This window comes from Ochotona princeps, chromosome 13, assembly GCF_030435755.1.
Source record: "Ochotona princeps isolate mOchPri1 chromosome 13, mOchPri1.hap1, whole genome shotgun sequence".
NCBI lineage: Eukaryota > Metazoa > Chordata > Mammalia > Lagomorpha > Ochotonidae > Ochotona > Ochotona princeps.
Window position 1 is genome coordinate 17,801,307 of NC_080844.1, and position 21,182 is coordinate 17,822,488.

General features: G+C 41.3%; 1 pseudogene; it reads left to right on the plus strand.

Annotated features, from left to right (window-relative positions):
• The first annotated feature begins 15,634 nt into the window (after positions 1-15,634).
• LOC101530686 (large ribosomal subunit protein eL14-like) lies at positions 15,635-16,200 on the plus strand (annotated as a pseudogene).
• The last annotated feature ends 4,982 nt before the right edge of the window (positions 16,201-21,182 follow it).

Here is a 21,182-nt window from a genome sequence, read left to right on the forward strand (position 1 = left end):
TCAGAGATACAGGGGCTCAGCTCTCTGCCCTGCAAGCTGGCTCTTCTATCTCCTGAGTCAAGACAGAGTTTCTCATATGATTCCCTTTTAATCCATGTACAAGCCTCTTCTCTCTTACTAGAGGAGTCTAAGAGCCAGGGAGAGACCCCATGTTTGAGGGGAAGGAGAAAACTCTGTATCTCATGGGCTGTGATGAATATTACCACAGGAGACAGCACATGGGGTATGCCTGCCCTTCATGCTAGAGCTTGGGCATCGCTGCTCTCTCGTTGTTCCATTGGTTACCTAGCTGATGTGGTCCACTGCTGGTTAGAAACGCCCCTCTCACCATTGTCCACATCCATATTTGGAGGCTATTCCAGCCCTGGGCTAGGACTCTATGAGATTACCACCCACACTGTGGTTCTTAAGTAAGATGTCTCTTGTCACTTAGGGTTCCCCTCTTGGAATGGTTTCAGGTGCAATCAGCTACTCCAGTGCAATGCGTTGGATCACCATGTGAAGCACCTGTAAGCTTTCCAACCTTGAAATGGCATTGGCAGCCTCTCCACACTGCAGGTGCTACATACATACTACGGAAAAATAGAAGGAGAAATGTAGATACTAGATAAGGGCCAAAGGGGTTTGAGACTAGACAGTGTTTCTCTGGAGAGTTTCCGCCGAAAAAGATCTGCCTGGGAATGTCTAGGAATACAGTGTAAAATGCAATTGGAAAAATATAGTAACAGCATCTAGGAGACATGCTCATATCTTGTCTTAGTTCTTTAATAAATTTTGAGAAATCATTCCCAGACCCTTAACTTCCTCCTTTAGAGAATGGTAGATAGAAAATATTTGTACCACTTACTTCAAGTTCTAATCAAGTCCAAATGAAGTATGATTTGGAAACGTGTTTTGAAATCTTTAAGATGTAGCTTTAGCATGGGCCCGGCGCGGTAGCTCAGTGGCCAAAGTCCTCACCTTGCATGCATCTGGATCCCATATGGGCACCAGTTCTATCCTGCTTCCCATTCAGCTACCTGCTTGTGGCCTGGGAAAGCAATTGAGGGCAGCCTGAGGCTTTGGGACCCTGAATCCATATGGGATACCTGGAAGAGGCTACAGGGTCCTGGCTTTGGATCAGCTCAGCTCCAGCCATTGTGGTCACCTGGGAAGTGAATCATCAGACAGAAGATCTTTAAAAAAGAAAAGATGTAGCTTTTATATCAACATTATTCAGCATTATGGTAAGAAAAAAAAGTAGTGGTTGGTGCTGTGGCATAGCTGGTAAAAGATGCTGCTTGCAGTGGCAGCATCCCATATGGCAACAGGTACAGCGATTCCAGCCCAGCTCCCTGCTAATGCCCCTGGAAGAGCAGTGGAGGACTGCCCAAATCTTTGGGACTCTGCATCCATGTGGGAGACCTCGAAGAAACTCTGGCTTCTGGCTTCATAGTGGATTAGCTTCAGCTGCAGCCATTTGGGAAGTATGCCAGAGGATGGAAGATTCTCTCCCATTCAAATAAATAAACAGATTAAAAAAAAAAATACAAGAAAGAATCTGTTCCTAGACGTGACCTCAAAAACTTTTGTGATAGGGAACCTTGCACCATGGCATGACAAGTTAAGTCTCTGGCTTTGATGTTGGCATTCCTTGTGGATACTGGATCGAGTCTGGCTGTATCACTTCCTCTCCAGCTCTCTGCTAAATGACCTGGAAAAGCAGAAGATGGCTGAAGTGCTTGGGCACCTACACCCATACGGAAGACTCAGAAGAAGATCCTGTCTGCTGGCTTCAGACTGGCTACTGAGCCATCTGGGGAGTAAAACAATAGATGGAACATCTCTGTCTCTCCTTCTCTCTCTGTAATTCTGCCTTATAAGTAAATAAACAAACATTTTTTTAAAAAAAGAACCATTTTATACCTGACTACCTGGGGGAATCTGTGAGTTGGTATTGTTTATTACAAAATCAAGAGTGAACTTGGAGACTGGTCTGGACTGAAAACCAACTATTGGTGAGAAAGTGATAGATGCTGCCTGGTAGGGTAAATTGAGAGCGCCCAGGCAGAATACATTGCTCATTGTAAGAGGGAAAAAACTTGGCATTCTGTTCTAAAGAAATTCAATGTAAGAATACTCACATTTTATTTTCTGAGACATCTATGCAGTTCTTCAGATCCTAAATATATGGGATTTTTGCATTTTATAATGTACCTTTCATTCTACATAATTTTTAGCAAAGTAAACACCATATATACAATATAATGGTTTTATTGATTTGCTTAAATTAGCTGGAGGGATGTTGGTTCCATCATTAAAATGCATTTCTCAATGTTCCTTAGCTTTAGTAACTGTTTCATTAATTCTTGAGTTCTGTCATCATTCCTCCCCTCCTGTCTCTTTCAACTTCCTATTTAAAATGTTCCAAAATAATTATCGTAAAAATTTCAGAGACATGATGAACCTTTTTATTTGGAAAAGATGAGCCTTCCAAACTCATTCTCAGCTCCTCATCACAGCACCTAGAGTACAGAATGGAAATTCACACCTTGAGAGTGCCTCAGTGCATCAGCATCCAGAACACATGTTTCATTTCACAAGTTTTCTCAATTTATTATACATGATATCTCTATTTCTGTGAGAAGAACACTGCTTTGGGGAATTGCTTCCCATTTTTGCTAGCTGGCTGCTGCAGGGAGACAGGCTGTAGAGGCAGCTTCCATTCACCCCAAGAGAGAAGCTGTCAAATGCTGGTTGTTTGTTTTTATACAAGGTAATCAAAGGGAAACAGTTACTGCTGCACACTCCTGTAGCAAAGGCCAGCGCCTCTGAACATGTCAGTGCACTGCGTGGGATGCATCTGACTGGATGCACCCATCATGCAAAACATGGCTTAACTGCACATCTTCCGTGATGAGTTCTTTGATTAATGCATCTTGGAGTAGAAATTCCTTATTCAAATAACTAAACAGTTACTGATATCATTATTCTCATGGTCATCACAGGATCTGAAAAGGATGAAAGAGAAAGAAAGGCAGAAGAGTAATGTTAACCTCTCTCTTACCTATTGCACCGTAATCTCCTGAAGGCAGGAACGATATTTGTGTTTCTTTTTAACTCCAATAATTGTTGTTGTTGTTAATGTAAGGGGAAAAAATGTCTTGTGTTTCGTATGCCCAGATTTAAGTGCATAATGATACTTTCCACCCTGTCCTCCCTCCTGTCTATGTCCCCACCCTCCCTACTCCTTCCTTTCTTATTTTCTTCTTCAATTGTTTTATAATGACATACTTTATTTATTTTGCAATCATAAGTTTAAGCCTCCACTAAACGAAGAATCCAACAGACATGAAATAAAAAAGCCACTGTTCCTTGAGCTCACCCAGAGCCGTGAACAACAACCAAATGTCGAAATGCCATTTTTGGTTACATACATCATGTTTTTTATATTTGGTATACTAGGTAGCACAAATCAAGGAGAACATATCCTGCCTTTTGGGGATTGGCATATTTTTCCCAAAGCATAATGGTTGTAGATGTATGGATTAATTTCTGAGGTTTTTATTCTTTTCCCTTGATCTACATATCTATTTGTGTGCTGGTACTAGGCAATTTTGACTAATAACTAGCTTGTGTATCTCTTGAAATATAGTATTGTGATGCCTCCAACTTTCTTGTTATTTAATAGTACTTTAGCTATTCAGGGTTTTCTTTGTGTTTTCATAGGAATTTTAGCATGTGTCTTTCTACATCTGAGAAGAAAACTTTTGGTATTTTGATTGGGATTGCATTAAACCTGTAAATTGTTTTATTTAGTTATGATGAATACTTTGAAATTAACTCTTCCAATTCACAATCATGGAAGATTTTTCTATTTTTGTGTCTTCAGTTTTTTTCTTTAATATTTTTATAACTTTCATTGTAAGAAATTTTTCACATTTTTAGTTAAATTTATTTCAAAATATTTAACATTTCTTGCAGAGATTGTGAATGTGACCAATTTTACATCTTTTCAGTCATAGCATTGTTTTATCCATTTGGGGAGTGAACCAGCAGAAAGATAAAAAATCTTAAAAATTTATCAAAGTAGCAGTAGCTATACATGTCCACGTAATCAGAAACCCCATCTGCTTGTTACTGGTACTAGTTAGCCAGGTCCTGGGGCCCCTTTTCTATCATGAGTGGAACCATGATGTCAGAATAGCTTCATGCATCTCAAGCCCCCAAATTACGATATCTGAGTTTCCCCTTCCCATCACTCTGTTGACAGCTATGCTGTGCTGCTCCTAACTTGTCCTCTGTGTTTCTAGAAGCTTCCCCAGAATCACTGTCCTGGGGTATTGTCTTTGGCCTTGCTCTCCAGGAGGATTCTTACTGTTTCTCTGGTAACACCTTTTCTTCTGTTTTTCACAGGCAAGACAAGTCTGAGAGGAGCACATTTCACACTGCTCACTTCCACTGACCATTGTCCTACTGACACGGTAGGTAAGAGCCTCATGCATTGTGTTTTCTCAGGAACTGAAGACCCTCCCTCCATTTTCAGCCTCCAGGAGGAGCCCAAGACCATCAGGCATATCTGTCCATCAGTGAAGCCCACTGTGGACCAGGACCAACAGGGCTCCCAATCTAGCTGGAAATCATAGAATGCACTTCAGTGTTCAGTAGACTTCAAGAAACTGAAGGACTTTGGCAGTTGGATGGGGTGGGTCGGCCCGCAGTGCACAAATAGCCTCTAGGGGGCAATATTGTGTCGTGAGACATGTCAGTCTATTAGTTAAGCGCTTTCTGATCTAACCCAGTCAAATTACCATTGCATCTACAGTTTCCTAATATATATATATTTTAAAGATTTATTCATTTTTATTACAGCCAGATATACACAGAGGAGGAGAGACAGAGAGGAAGATCTTCCCTCCGATAATTCACTCCCCAAGTGAGCCGCAACGGGCCGGTGTGCGCCGATCCAAAGCCGGGAACCTGGAACCTCTTCCAGGTCTCCCACGCGGGTGCAGTGTCCCAAAGCTTTGGGCCGTCCTCAACTGCTTTCCCAGGCCACAAGCAGGGAGCTGGATGGGAAGTGGAGCTGCCGGGATTAGAACCGGCGCCCATAAGGGATCCCGGGGCGTTCAAGGCGAGGACTTTAGCCGCTAGGCCACACCACCGGGCCCAGTGTCCTAATATTTTACAATGGGAATTCATTACTATGTCATAAAAGTTAAGTTCTTTATAAGATAAATAAAGCAGGGATATTTCATTCTCAAAATATTTGCTCCTGGAAGATACTATCCAGTTTTTAGAGCATCACTTTCTCTGGTTTTCTCATTTTTTAAAATTTATGTTTATTGGAAAGGCCAATACAACAGAGAGGAGGAGAGACAGAGAGGAAGATCTTCTGTCCAATGGTTCACTCCTTGAGTGACCACAACGGCCGGTGCTGCGCCGATCCAAAGCCAGGAGCCTCTTCCAGGTCTTCCATGCGGGGGTGCAGGGCTCCAAGGCTTTGTGCCGCTCTCGACTGCTTTTCCAAGCCACAAGCAGGGAACTGGATGGGAAGTGGAGCTTCCAGGATTAGAACCGGCACCCATATGGGATCCAGGCGCGTTGAAGACAAGGATTTTAACCACTACGCTATTGCGCTGGGCCCTTTCTCATTTTTTTTAATGGTGAAAAAAATATATTTAGAATTAGCCAGATGACTGAGTTTAGATGATGCTGAGTTTTTTTTTTTGGCAACATCCAAAGCATCATAATCAGGAGCCAGTCTGATAATGTATGCCTTCTTCTCTCCATCAGGTCTGATCAAGTGTGTGTCTGGCTCTATCAGTGTCATAGTTTCTTGCAAGCTTGTTTGGTCTGTTGCTTATTGATCTCGATAGCCACAGGAGAGTGTGTTGTTGTCCTCTATCTTCTCCATGACTCAATGGTCAGCGGGATGTTGAACGGCCCAGGGATCACAGTTGCTTCTCCTGAAATGTTCTTACTGGGCTATTTGGGATGTTGCCAAAGGCATAGTGTTTTGGGTGGCTGAAACACAGATGACAAAGAGGTGGGTTTTTTGTTTTTTGTTTGTTTGTTTGCTTTTTCTTTCTTTTTTTGTGACTACGGATACCTTTCAGCACTGCCATCTTTGCTTTCAAGCCTTTTTATTTTAAAGATTTATTTATTTTTATTACAAAGTCAGATATACAGAGAGGAGGAGAGACAGAGAGGAAGATCTTCCCTCCGATAATTCACTCCCCAAGAGGCTGCAACGGCCGGTGCTGCGCCGATCTGAAACCAGGAACCAGGAACCTCTTTCCGGGTCTCCCACGCGGGTGCAGGGTCCCAAGGCATTGGGCTTTCCTCGACTGCTTTCCCAGACCACAAGCAGGGAGCTAGATGGGAAGTGGAGCTGCTGGGATTAGAACCAGCGCCCATAAGGGATCCCAGGGTGTTCAAGGCTAGGACTTTAGCCGCTAGGCCACGCCGCTGGGCCCAAGCCTTTGGTCTTTTTAAAGTCTTCAGCATCATCTTGGTGTGTGTGTGGTGGGCAGGGGAGCTTTAAAGCTTTCCTCATAACTTAAAGCCCAACGTTATGTGTTTTTGTCAGGCCTTCTCATGTTAGCAAGTTCTTTCTGTTCTGGGTCTGCAGAGACAGTCACATCCCCCAGAGGATGGAGGGGGGCCAGTTGTATCCCAGAAGAAGAGAAGGCATAGGGACCATGAAATTGACCCCTAGGACTCAGGGTGTCACAATACTGCCATTAAGTTCCAAGTCCTCCAAATACCAAGGAAGGATGTGTCTGAGAATCACTCTCACTTCCTGCTTGTATTCCCAAGGGTGTTCCAAAGTCTTTCTACCTTTTGCAGGGAAACGGGACCTTTGAGAATGATGGAATGGCAAAATTGGTGCACAATTTGTACCCCTAGTCTATCTGAGCAGGCTAGGGATGGGCCAAGAAAAACCACCTTTGAGAACACTCAAGACTTACAGAACATAACTTCAGTCTGGCAACACAACATGGCCATGGCTTCTGGGTTCTCCACTGACTGCTCCTCTATTAATCTCCCTGAACTTATTTCCTGTCACACCCTCACTCATTCCGCAGTGGTCACTTTGACCTCCATGTTTTCCCCAAAAAACAGATATACTTCTACTAGTTGCTCCTAGTCCTCATACAAGTCTTGCCTCTTATGTCAATTCTGAACCAGGTCCCACAACCCTGCTAATGCCATTTAATATTATAAGTCTTGTCTTCATCATGTAAAACAGCTCTTTATCCCCCCAAACAGCCAATACCTTCTAATAACAATTACTTCCATGCCTACTGTATTTAGTGTTCATTGTCTGGATTATCCTACTAAGCTACAAACTCCACAAAGGAAAGATGTTTGTTTTAATTTGTTGAATGCTGATTCTCCTGCATTAAGTAATAGGTATTGAATGGTATAGAGGAGACTGTCAATAGTAGATTAAATAGTTGAACGTGACATATCTGAGAAAAAAAATTAGAACTTGATTTAGTCCTTGTTGATGCCAGCACATTGTTCCCTAGCAGGACTGGTCTTCTCCAAGGGCCAACAGCCTTGTGGCAGGCAGTCCTTAGTGGAACATGGCCTGCCCTGGACCACAGCACCACCTTTGTGCTTATTCAATAGTCAGCATCCATATTACTTCTCAGCCTTTTGGCTGAGATCAAGTGTAGCATCCATACCCTGTGTGACCTGACCCTGCCACACAATGCCTGGAGCTTGTCTAGGTTCAAAACTCTTCCGAGTCTCAAAGTACTTTCTTAGTCTATACCTTCTCCCTGAAATTCCTTCTGTCCACATCACAGCAGATTTTCAACCTGTTAGTCTCCTGTTTCGTGTCCCTGGGAAGATCTACCGTGAGGCAGAATGTCCTGCTCCCCTACCATGCTCCCCTGTGGTAGGAACTCTTTAATCTACAAATTTTTTGCCATTCATTAGAGGTAAAATAGGCCAAAAGTATCTAAAATAATGAACTGGAATCTTAAAGTTTATACAATGCTGACAGTTGTATTTTCTTATTTGTACTTTTTGACTCATTTGGGGGGTATGTTTCTATAGAATTATCACGTTTTCTTACATACGTTTTCTTGGGAAAAAGCATCTTCAGAATTTCCCAGTTATGTAACTATCATATATGATTCTAACAGAAGATATTTAAATGGGCATTGACTCTCTCTACCTTTTAAGTAAGTGAAAATAAACTTAAAAATAAAATGTAAGAATTTTATTCCTAGATACGAAAAATATCTGAAATGCACATAAGTCAGTATGGTTAGAAATGCTTCTCAGATCATCATTTATCATGGTGATAAGTTGGAAACAGCTGTCTCTAATGGTAGGGAAGTCAGCAGGTAAGTTTTAGTCTGTTAATATGTTGGAACATAATAGGTGTTTGTAATAATATTTTCAAGAAGTTTTATATTATAACAAGTACTTAAGTTACATGAGAAAAGCTACTAAACAGTCTGTTTAAGTAGGCTTCTCAGAAAACAGCAAAATATATGTATGATATTACTTAGATTTACTAGAGTAAGCCATAAATATTAACATGTTATAGATCAAAAGGATCAAATAACAGAAAATTCATAATGGAGAAAATCTTAAAGCAAATGAGATGAACTATCAATGGTGATTGTTTCTTAATGAAAGGATCATGAGCAATTTTATTATATTTTTGCATTCCCAAACTGTCGAAATGTGCATGTATTACTTTGCTAATAAAAACATTGCTGAAAAGCAGAAATTTGATAAATACTCCCCTTTCAGTCATTTTACGAAATCATAATGTTAAATTCACTGTTGAGTATCTGAAATGCATCATGCCTGTAACTGCAGCAAATGTGACAATGACCCATGATTTCATTTTGTACAAAGTGCAACAGTACTTGGCCCCAAAGACATTGCAAGATAGCAAACTAAAGCAGGGAATTGCTTCAGATAATAGATGCCAGACTTTTGCTGTTTAATGATAATGGAAAACGATTACTTTATATTTACTACTTTAGAGATAGGTTTCCAGGACCTTGTTCATAAACTTTCCAAGAAATGCAAGTGTCATTAAATTCTAATTCTGAGGATAATGGGAAGGGATTTTATATACTAGAAAGAGCATATGGTTTTGTTAATGGATGGTCTGAAATAATTTATCAATCTTTTTGTCAGTGTTGATGAATATGTCCACAAATACTGGAGAATTCATTATTTCAAGAATAGGTTCAAAACTTAATCGAACTTTCTTTTATACTTTAACTCTGTATTTTATGTATATAGAGAAATCATATGAGAATATACTCTCTAAAATTTTTGTCTGTTATGTATAGATACACACATACATTTTACACGCTAGTGAGTGCTTATTATTTTCCAGGCACTATATTGAGACTTGGTTGAGTAAACAAAACTGACAAGTCTTGAATATCCCAGGATCAGAGAGACAAACATGAAAATCAGTGCAATAGTATCCATTGTGAAAAATGAGGTAAAGCAATGAATAGGTTGTTGTAAGAAAGAATTAGGCTGAGAAAGAAATAGTCTGAGAATTTGAAACCTAATTAGCATCAAACATCTCTCTGAGGAAGTGACATTTACATAGAAGGATAAGTGGAGGGAAAAATCCTGCCAGGCTTAAGGAAAGAAGTAGCAAGACCCTAACTTAATGAAAAAGAGTTAGATATAAAAGAGCATTGACCTGCCTAGAGTTTTATTGGGCAAAAGTTAATAGTCTAGCAGTGTTCATAAGGTGGGCTTGAGCTGCATGACTCAGAATCCTAGAGGCTGGGCTAAGGATTTGACCTTTGTAGAATAGGGATCAACCAGCTTATTTTAAACAAGAAATGTATGACCACTGGAACATGTTTCAAAGTATTAATCTTGTCAAGTGTCCTACTGGGCTATACTAGGTCTAGACTTGTGCTTGGTAAATTCTATGCTATTTGGGGTTTATTTTAAAACATTCCAAAGATGAACAAAAAGTGGCAAGGAAGAGAAGGATAGATAAAATTGCTGAAATATTGATAATTGTTGAATCTATGTGATAGGTACATGGGAGATGATTATACATTTGTTTGTATTTTGACATATTTTAAAAATTTCATAATAAAAAATTGAAAATATAGGGAGTGGGTCCAGTGCGGTATTTAGCGGCTAAAGTCCTAGCCTTGCACATGCCGGGATCCCATACGGGAGCCAGTTCTAATCCCGGCAGCTCCACTTCCCATTCAGCTCTCTGCCTGTGGTCTGGGAAAGCAGTTGAGGATGGCCCAAAGCCTTGGGACCTGCACCATGTGGGAGACCTGGAGGAGCTCCAGTCTCCTGGCTTCGGATCGGCACAGCACCGAACGTTGCAGTCACTTGAGGAGTGAATCAGTGGACGGAAGATCTTCTTCTCTCTCTCTTCTTCTCTCTCTCTCCTCCTCTCTGTATATCTGTCTTTCCAATAAAATAAAACAAATTTTTAAAAATATATATAGGCAGTGATAGCTCCCCTTTGGCTCTGAAAGCACAATCTCCGTTCTATCACTTACTAAGAGTTGTGTGATTTTGGAAAAATTATTTATCTCCTGTAATCCATAGCTTTCACACTGAAATAGTGGTAATGACTATATACTTCATATTCCTGCTTAAAAACAAAGAATGCAATAACACTGACTATTTAAAATAGCTTATGCATTAGTTGTTGTTAAGTCTTCCTGAGCTGGAATGGGTCCACTCACGAGCCTCTGGGACGCTAAAGGAGCTAATTAATAGGCACTGTGATTGATGCAGTCTGCTTTCCCCGAGTGATAAAGGATCTTTGCCCCTTCAGGGTCTCTGGGTTGACATTTCATTTGTTCTCACTGTACTCTGACTAAGACTTCTCTGCTCAAAACTTTTCAATAATCTGCAGTCTCTCAAAGGAAGCACATTCCTAGTTTATGTGTAGTTTCTACATTGGTAATTTTTTCAGATGCTCCAAGAATCACAAATCATGAAATCTGCAGAAGATTGGAATGAAGTGCATCTAGCAGTGAACATGGAATTGTGAGTGGTTGAAAAATTGACGCTGAGCCATGTGAAATCTCTCACACAGCTCAGATCTCTCTCACAGTATTGATTTTCTCACGGTGGCTCTTGCTGTATTATAAAGTTCTCCCATAAAAAGATGTCTTTTTAAATATACTGTGATTGATGTCACCGTTTTGATGACTCTTATTCTTTTCATATGTGTGGAATAGAGATAATGACGATTTCTACCTAATAGATCTGTTTGAAAGCCACATGGAATAATCGCCTAGAGTCTGGCTCTTAGTGAGCACGTGTTGTGGGGTTGGTTTTAACTCTGGGAGTGTTTATCCTGACATTTGTGCGGACAAGGGATGAGAAAAAGGCATGATGATGTTGCTGTGGTTCAGCCAAGCAGGAACGGAATGGAAGGAAAGGAGTGAAGCCAGAGCTACAGATGAAAATTAAGGTGGTATTGGCATATGGATGGTTCTCAAGCCTCTGGAAAGACAAAGGGGTCCTGAGCAAGTTCCCAGCGCTGCTTTAGAGCCCTCCCTTTTCTCATACCACAAATTCTGTTTTAGTCCATTTTCTGTTGTACTAACTGCACAGAGTGAGGCTTTTTAAATTCATAGGTTATTTAACTCATAGCTTTGGAGGCTGGAAAGTCCAAGATGATGGCTTGGTATCTGTTCAGCATCTGGTAACAGCCGTGATATGATGGAAAACACTAAATGGCAAGACAGATAAAACCTGCTAATTTGGCACTCATTTACTTTCTCCCTCTTATGAAATCACTAGTTGCTTGGTTTGCCTGGCCCAGGTCTCTTGGCCTACCTACTAGGTAGGTGCCAGGTTCGTGAGCCCCGGAGGTAGGGGATCTGGCCAGGCTTAGGATGCCTGGCCTGGGTCCTTGGGCTCACCTGCAAGAACATGTCCTATTTAGTGAAAAAAGGCAGAGCAGTGGACAAAGGCTCTGTTGAAAAAGGAGACTATAGTACTCATTTGGTGCCATAGCAGAAGGAGAACAGAACAAACTGGACAACTCCCCCATTCAAACAATAACAGCAAAAAAATCTCAGTAAATGGAGACTTGGGGCTTAATATGTCAGCCAGTGGACATTGGGAGGGTGGCATCATCCTTAGATCAGTGAAATTGACAGCATTCCAGAACTATTCAAACTACTTGGGCAGAACCTTAAAATATGTACAAATTGAGACTTTGGGTTGATATGAGGTGGTGGCTCCTCATCCCTGGGTACTGGGATGTTTAGGAAGTCCTTTGTTGCTTTCTCCCTTTGTCTCTCCCCTTCTCCCAGAAACAACAAGAAGAAATAGCAAATTTGAAAGCAATGAGTTCAACCAATATTCCCTAAACCTCAGTCATTCCCACCCTGATCAACCATGTAGTCAATATAGGAAGAAGAAGAGGAAGAAGAAGAAGAAAAAGAAAAAGAAGAAGAAGAAAAAGAAGAAAAGAAAAAAGAAACCATTAGTTGTATCATTGGGACCACACCCTTGTGACGTCATCTAATTCCAATGACCTTCTACAGGCTCCACCTCTAACTACCATTAACATACAGTTTGGGAATTCTGTTTCCAATAAATCAAATTCAGCGGACACGTTTAAAGCATACCAGACTCCCAGGCAATTGCAAAGTGTGTATACTCCATCTCATAATGATGTTTCTTAAAGTTTATTTATTTATTTGAGAGGCAGAGAGAGAGAGGGAGGGAGAGAGAGAGAGAGAGAGAGAGAGAGAGAGAGAGAGAGACCATACTCCCATCTGCTGGCCTACTTCAAATATGCCTGCAATAGCCAGGATTGGAAAACCAGGAGCTAGAAACTCAATCCAAATGACTCCTGTAGGCGGCAGAAATCCTGGTACTTGAGTCAGCACTGCTCTTCCAGGGACAGCATTAGCAGGAAGCTGGAGTCAGAAACTGGAGATGGGAATTAAACCCAGGTATTCTGATGCGGGAAACAGGAATCTTGCATCTTAATCACTAGGCTAAACGTTGACCACTGATCAATGTTTTTGAATGCATGAAGTAAATTGCATAGGAAGACAACAAAAAACTATGTTGAAACCAGGCATTAAAATTAAAAAAATTTTATATATAGCAAAGCATTTTTATAAGTATATGAAGTAACAAGATCCAGCAGCCCAGTAACTACTGAAACACTCAAGTGGGGATGAGCACAGATATGCAGGATGACTAAGCAGGATGTGATATGAAATTCCAAGTTCTTTGTGTCAGTGACTGGCACAGGTCAGCTTCCCAGAAAACAGAATCTTAGTTGGAGATTTGCATTTGAGGGAGTTACCAGTGAGTGCTTCTGGGATCAACACTGCAAGAGCAGGTTGGCAATGCAGATGGGACAAAAAAGGATGAATGAGCTGTGGCACTGTGAAAAGAAACTTCAGTCAAACTTACAAGAGGCCTGAAGATTGTATCAACATCCTGAAATGCCCTGGGTCAGGAGAGGACAAGTCTCTTATACCTCAGCAGTGAACCCAGGTGGCCCCCAGGAAGATATGCTGAGCAGAAGGCAACTTTCTTCAACTAGGGCCATTTCCTTGGGACTGACAGCTAGGGATGCTCTGTTGAAAGCTTTCCCCAGTAGATGGGGCAAACCCTCGTTTCTGAGACAGGATATGAGTGGTACATCATAACTTAGGTCACCAGTAACAAAATCACAGGTCCTGCAAATTCTGCTGCAATTCAGGGCTTACATTCAGAACTGAAGCAAACACAAGAAGTTAGAGATGAGTGGAATGAAGTTATATTGTTTTCATCCTGTGCAAATTTACCAGATGCCACATAGAACCAGGTTAAGAATACTTGTTAGTGAGTCAGGCACAGTATCTTAGCAGCTAAAGTCCTTACCTTGAACATGCAGGGATCCCATAAGGGTGCCGGTTCTAATCCTGGAAGCTCCACTTCCCATCCACCCCACTGCTTGTGGCCTGGGAAAGCAGTCAAGGGCAGCTCAAGGCCTTGGGACCCTGCACCCGCGTGAGAGACCTGGAGGAGGCAGCTGGCTCTTGACTTCGGATCTGCGCAGCACCAGCCGTTGCAGTCACTTGGGGAGTGAATCGTTGGATAGAAGATCTTCCTCTCTGTCTCTCCTCCTCTCTGTATATCTGCCTTTCCAATAAAAATAAATAAATCTTTTTTTTTTTTTTAAAAAAAAAGAATGCTTGTGAGTTAGATGGGAACCCCATAGTCAAAGAACTTGATCAGGCTGTGCTTGCTGGATTAGAGCAAGGCTTTCTTTTGTTGTAGGCAGAAATAAGAAGAGAAAGCTTGTTTTTCTGAGTAAGAATGATGCCCAGGCACAAAGAAAGTTAGACACGAAAGCCTGTAATTCTGGAGAGAAAGGCAGAGAGACTGAGATGCAACTGCCTGAGTTCGCCCTAGAGTTCTAGGTTTTAAACTCTCATAAACCCAAATCATACCTCCAGTTCTTAGTGTAGATATAGTGCTGTGCCTTTGTAAGAATATTATTTCTCATTTAAGCTAATTTAGTAAATTTTCATAGTGCACTAGCTAAAGTACCTTGTTGAAAACAACAGAAACGTATAGCATCCTTTTTGCCCCCCACACAAAATCTTAAAATCTGGGAAAGGTGTGTCTAGCAATGCACTGGGGTCATTGTGGGTGAGTTTTGAGAAATAAGGCTGAGATGTCCATGAATATATTGACTGTCTTATAGGAGGTCCCTGCAGTACTTATAATTCATCCACAGAAATGACTTCTTTTTTTTAATATACTACGATAGATGTCAACATCTTGACAACTCTCACACTTTAAAAAAGAATAAAGACAGCTATTATATTTTTAAGTTTGACAGCAGGGCAGACAATAATGAAATGATATTAGTCTGAATAGCAACCTTTATTTAGAATCAGTCAGTCAATAATGTAATCTATGCACTTTTATTATGATGATATATGGCACTTAAAATATTAAGAATGTCTAACAATTCATTCATTTCAATCATTCCAGTCTGTTAAGATATAATACATCAAATGGAAAATCTACCAACAACTCCCATTGCAGCCTTGCCTCTTGAACTACTTTTAGTTTTTTATGTAGTCAGGCCACTTAAAAATTCCCTCTAAATTCATGTAGTTTTATCATACATAGTTCCCAGCACCAAGAAAAGAAATGATTCTGTAACAGTTGTTGAATATTTCTTTATGCAAAAGTAATGTTAGGGACAGATTTTAAAGCATGCAATTTGTCTTAACACATGTGTTATTATATTTGTTAGAAGAAGAAAAAAACACCTGGGCCTGGTGAGATAGCCTAGTGGCTAAATCCTCACCTAGCATATGCCAGGATGCCATATGGGTGCCAGTTCCTATCCTGGCTGCTCCGCTTCCCATCCAGCTCCCTGCTTGTGGCCTAGAAAGCAGTCGAAGATGGCCTTGGGGCCCTGCACCCATGTGGAAGACCTGGAAGAAGCTCCTGGCTTCAGATTGGCTCAGTTCTGGCCACTCTGGGAATGAACCAGTGGACAGAAGATCTTCCTGTCGCTCCTTCCCTCTGTAAATCTGCCTTTCCAATAAAAATTTTAAAATCTTAAAAAAAAAAAGACACATGCACAGGGGAATGGCAGGTCTCCTCCCTCTTGCTCAACACTAAGGACATGGTGTCCAGGTGCTTCCTGGAGGGTGGCCTTGTGGCCCACGGGAATCTGATCGCCACTGTAGATGTCACTGATCAGAAAAGGGCTTTGGTGGATGGACCTGTCGCATGCAGCAGAAGACAGGCCACACCTGCAGCTGACTGACTACATTCTTAAGTTTCCACACAGTGCCCACCAGAAGTATGTGCAAAAAGCTTGGGAGGAAACAGATATCAGAACAAAATGGGCAGCCACAAAATGGGCCAAGAAGATTGAAGCCAAAGAAAGGGAAGCAAAGATGATTGATTTTGATGGCTTTAAAATCATGAAGGCAAAGAAAATGAGGAACAGAATAAACAAGAATGAAGGTAAGAAGCTTCAAAGGACAGTTCTGCAGAAAGCATCTCCCAAATCACCTGCTCTGAGGGTGCTATGGCTGCAGCAGCTGCTAAGGTTTCAGCAAAAAAGGCTACCGCTGCAGGCAAGAAGGTCCCAGGCCAGAAGGCAGCACCTGCTAAAGCTAAGAAGGGCCAGATAACTCCAGCCCAGTAAGCACTGCTCCAAAGGCATCCAGCAAGAAAGCATAAAAGGCTGCTAGGAGAGTAATGAAACTTCTATTTGACGTGAAAAACAAGAAACAAAATCAGAAAACCTCCCAAGACTGAAGAATGAAATTTCAAAAATTCATTTATTTGGTCTCTTGATGGGGTAGAATTGATGGAAAATAATCAACCCACATAAATGGTGTGATACCTGTAAGACACAGAATGATGCCTCTGATACAGAGAAAGAAAAGCCATTTCTGGCATACAACTCCCTCCCCCTTCACCCCCAGACACAAGTGAAGAACAGATATACCAAATGAACACATTTGATTTCATGATTTGATTTTTATGATACAACATCTTGTAAATGGAATCAGATTTCTTTAAAAATTACACTGTCAGGCAATTATTCACCTCCCTTCTCCTCACCTCAACTAATTTTGCTGAGAGGCCTTATAAATGGTGGAATCATTGTGACAATAAAGTCTTGGGGAGTGTCGTCCATGTCCTGCCGTTACCCTACTCCAACTGACATGCAGCTCCTTATCATTTTAGCTTTAGTATTTGTCCCAGGTACAGAAAACACAGTGTGTAACAAGGTGTATCCCTTAAGCTCGCAATTAAGCATGAAAAGAGCTTATTAGGAGAACAAGGCATGTGGCAGTAGAAAGATGAGATGCAGTCAACTTCTGATCCACATGGTGACTCATTTTACCCAGAGGAATCGGGGGAAACTTTCCATGCATAACCCAGATGGGCTGTAGGTGAAGAAAGGAAGCAGGGCAGAGATGTCTTGTTCAGATTTTCATGATTCTTCTCTCTATCTTGAGGAAACACCAACCCTTCATTCTTTGGGGTCAGTCAAAATGGCATTTGCCTTTGAGACCATTTACCCAGAGTCCTGCGAGAGCTAGGAGACACAAGTGTTAGCGAGCTTAGAACTTTTGCCTCTGTCATGATATTAACCAGAGATTTGGAAATGAAGTAGTCTCTTTGCTTTGTGATGCTGACAACCTGGTTGTGACATTCTTGAACTTCTGCATTGCCCATGTTCCCTAGTGCTGACTGATCTCATTTGTGGAATGGGGATAATAGGGTCTGCTTCAAAGAGTTGTCAGGATATATACACAAGTACAAAAAGTATAAGGGGACTTCACAAAAGTTCATGGAAAATTGGTTTAAAAGGTAACTTATTTTAGTGCAATTTTTGAAATGCATATTTATTTATTTTAAAATGTATTTATTTATTTATTGGAAAGACAGATATACAAAAAGGAGGAGACAGAGAGGAAGATCTTCAATCCATTGATTCACTTCCCATGCGCCCGCAATGGCCAGAGCTTAGCAGAACTGAAGCTAGGAGACCGAAGCCTCCTCCGGGTCTCCTACAAAGGTGCAGGGTCCCCCCAGAGTGGGGCAGGTGGACAGGAGGAAGTTTGTATCCCAACCCTGAAGACTCCCGGATCCTCACCAAGGACTATCAGTACAGGCACCAAGGACTACATCCCAACTGCCAAGGAGACCATGGGGAATTGGAGTGCCTTCGGAGGCCGAGAACTCTGAGGTCACTCACCTCCATTTGGATCTACCACATGGGATGGAAGAAACCCAAATCCTTCCTCGAAGGATCCAAGGTCATTGGAACAACAGCCAGGAGCCCTAAGTGGTCCACAGAAACAGAAGAACACTAAACTTCCTTCGGGACTAGGGAGAGGAACTTTCTCTGGTCCTTGTTTAGTTCCAACTTTGCATCCCCACCCTGCCTTGCAATGACCATTAGGGTCGCTCCGGACCACCCCCCCAAAAAAAAGAAAAAGAAAAAAAATTTAGAATAGATAGAGAACAACAAGGAAAGCTTAGAACCAGACAGGAAATGGTCAGGGTGGACTCACACATACCGTACTAGGTAGGACACAGAGATTAGTTGCTCCTCACTGGGGTATTGAAGATTTCTCCGCACACCTCCTAAAACTGTTCTGCACCTCAATTATTGACATATGTCTTGTTAGAGTTATAAGCCAGTTTAGACTACCCTAAAATTTGCCAAGTTCAGCAAAATTATGCTTCAACACTATAAACTGCTAAATACTAAAATGAAAATAGGCACGAGACACCTGAATAGTACCCTATAACCTTTTTAAGGTGTATAGCAGCCGATTCTGTGTATAAACTAAAATTGAAATGTCAATGAAGTAGTCACAGGATGTGGTTCAGAACTTGTATTTTTTAACATATTGGTTACTCCATACCATGTCAATTAATAACATAATGTTGTAAATTGTTGTTGATGTTGTATTGGGGCTTTTCATTGATCGGGACAATATTCTGCCAGCTCTGCCTTCAGACCAGAGATGGTCTCCCCAAGAAACCATTGAATTTATCTGGACAATAAGATGCTGGACTCTATGCTTGGTATACTCTTGCAATGAAAGAATCTTGACTGAATTTGAAATGTAATACTGCAACAAGGTGGAGGAATCCACCATGAGGGGAGGGTACGGGGAGGGGTTGGGGGAATGCGAGAGCCTATGAAACTGTCACATAATGTGATGTAATTAATAAAAAAAAAAAAAAAAAAAAGGAAGAAGAAGAAGAAAAAAAAAGGTGCAGGGTTCCAAGGCTTTGGGCAGTCCTCGACTGCTTTCCCAGGCCAGGAGCTGGGAACTGGCTGGAAAGCAGGGCCACCAGGATTAGAACCGGCACCCATATGGGATCCCGGTCCCGGCAAGGTGAGGACTTTAGCCACTAGGCTACCACATCAGGCCCAAATGAATCTATAGTTTTTTCATAACATGCATTTTTCATGAACTTGTTGAAGGCTCCATGTGTGTATGTGTATATTTATATACTTTTCCCCCAGTATTCAGGGAAGATTAGTCCTAGAACCTCTGCAGATACAAAAGTCTGAGGCTATTCAGGTTTTCTTCTGTAAAACAGTGTCATATTTATACCTTATCTTCCTGTATACCTTAAATCACCTTTGGATTACTTATAGTACTTAATACAATGTAAATGCCATGTAAACAGTTACTGCATTGTACTGTATAGGAAATAATGGTAAGACAAAAACCCTCTATGTATTCAATATAAATAGTTGGTTTTCTGAATATTTTCCATCCATCAGGTTGGTTGTCTTGTTAGATACAAAGACACATAAACATGCAATATATACCCTCATTGTTCCTCAGTATCTGTGAGTCCCTGAGAAGGTTGACTCAACATCTGAAGTCTCTTCAAAATGTACTTTCTCTGCTATGTGAAATAGATGTGACACAAAAGAACATTATCCCAGTCCTGTGATAAATGAAGCCCCTGGAAATTCACAGAGACAAAAAAAAAAAGCGGTTAATCCATGTCTGAGTGGAAAATCAGGAATATTGATTAAAGGACACAGAGCTTCTATCTGAAATAGTGAAATTTTTCTGAAGGTAGATTACACAGCATTGTTGCACTAAATGCCAATGAAACGTAAATTTTAAAATAAGTTTTATGTCATCGATATTTTACCACAAATAAAATAATTACACACACACACACAAAACTACTTTTCAGAAAACGCTTTGAAAGCAAGTGAAATTTTTCTAAGTTCTATAAACTCAGCCCCATGACTCTCTGGAACGCAAAAGAAACCCATATAATGAGATCAGATTGCTGGAGTCTGGCTTCTGAAGGGGCCGTCTCCCTCCACCTGCTCTCATTTACTCTCCCTGAGCTATCTCTGCTCAAATCCCTTCAGATTTAGGGGCAAGGCCAAGAATTTGCATTTCGGATAAGCCAGCAAAAGAAGCCAAAGCGCTGATCCCTGGGCTCCATCTGGGCAGTGGGATCTAGAGCAGCAGCTCCCCCACTTGGCTGTTACTGACGCACTGCTGACCTTGTCATCCTCCTGGTCTACACTCATCAGGCCTCTTCTCCCTCACTACACACACACACACACACACACACACACACACACACACACACACATTCTACCCTCTCTGCTCCAGTCCCTTTACTTTTCTGAGCACACAGAAATGAGTCTCTTCTGCACTTTATCCCCTCTGCAGGAACACACCTTCATTAGTGAGCCACCCGGTTCCCCAACTTACCTCCTGTACCTCCTACAGGCCTTTGCTGCTATGTCCCCTTCTCAGCGTGGCCTTCCCCAGGACCTTGTCTGACACTGACCTTGCTTTCTCTCTTGCACTCATCCTTGTCAACATCCCTTTGTGTGCTCTTTAATTTGTTACCTTTTCCCCTCCATTAGACTGCAGTCTAATCCTCCACAAGGACTGCTTGTTTGGTCTCCTTTATCCCTTCAATCTCTTCCTGTACTTAACACATACTGCCTGGTAGATACTATGTATTTTTAAGAGTTAAGAAAGTTCCTTTTATGTAGAATAAGCCTTAAAGGGCCAAATACTTAAATTATTTTCTCCCTCTTTTATGCTGGGCAGACTTCCTTATGAACTAGCTAATATTTTTTATTTCTTTATCATTATTTTTTGTAAGGTTCACTTTTTATTCAAATTGTCTACTTATTTACTTATAAGAGAGTAGAAGAATAGGGATATATATGTATATGTATATGTATATGTGTATATATATATATATATAGAGAGAGAGAGAGAGAGACCAAGACTCTTCCAGTTCTTGCCCCCAAATGACTGCAATGGTGCAATGGCTGGAACTGGGTCCAGAGTTGGAGACAGAAGTCAGGAATGCACTCCAAGGTTCCCATGAGCGTCAAAAACTGGAATGGCATCAAAGGCAGACACTCTACTGTAGGGTGGAACACAGGTGCCCTAATCACTAAGCCACATGCGTGCTTCGCTTGTCATTTTAAAGCTACCTTTTCTGGTGATTTCATCCCTTAGCCTTGCTTCTTCCTTTTGTGTTCCGTGTGACCTACTCTGGGAAGAATGAGTCCAGTTTAAGGTGCTCTTCTGCAACAAAGAGGTTTGTTTAATTCATCTCCTCTGGATAACAAGAAGAATGAGAGTGAGAATCACACATTTGCTTGGGAGAACCCTTGAACACAGAAC